We start from the raw sequence: 607 nt of genomic DNA, 5'->3' as shown, positions 1-607 counted from the left end.
AATCAACTGGAGCTTCCTGATCATCCTCTTCACTCTGAAGTACTTTTATTTTAGCAGCTGATGCTGCGAGGTCCGCATCCAACTCCATTTGCTCCATCTTTGATTTCAGTTTGATTTCCTCCAGCTGCAAAGCATGTTTTTCTTTCAATGCAGCAGCTCGGGCCAGGGCAGCAGCCTGATCTGCTTGGGCCTTTTTGAGCTCTGAAGAAGTGGAAGACTTTGATCTGCGTGAAACATTTGACATGCTGTCCAGTGGTCCAACTTTCGATTGTGCAATCTCTCTTTTCCATGATTCAACTTCTTTGATAAAATAATTCAGGTTAGTTATTCTGGGTTCATACCAGTCAACATAATCATCATCCTTTTCTTCCTCTGTTAGAAGTTGTTGCACAGATTCATGAACATTCATAAATTCATCCACTGTTCCTTTAAACACTTCTAACGCATCACTGACTTTATCAACATTTCCAGCGTCATCCATCAAAGTCTTTATTTCATTCAACTTCCTCGTGCATGCTCCCAATCTGGCTTTACGTGAAGCAAGCCGTGATTTGCGCACGTCCTGTGGCTCAATTGCCTTCTTCTCCACAGCGGTCCCCTGGGAGTC

The sequence above is a fragment of the Seriola lalandi genome, unplaced genomic scaffold, assembly GCF_002814215.2.
Source record: "Seriola lalandi dorsalis isolate HSWRI2012SDOR001 ecotype SW California unplaced genomic scaffold, Sedor1 jcf7180002054947, whole genome shotgun sequence".
In the NCBI taxonomy this organism is placed as follows: domain Eukaryota; kingdom Metazoa; phylum Chordata; class Actinopteri; order Carangiformes; family Carangidae; genus Seriola; species Seriola lalandi.
This window is presented reverse-complemented; position numbering follows the sequence as displayed.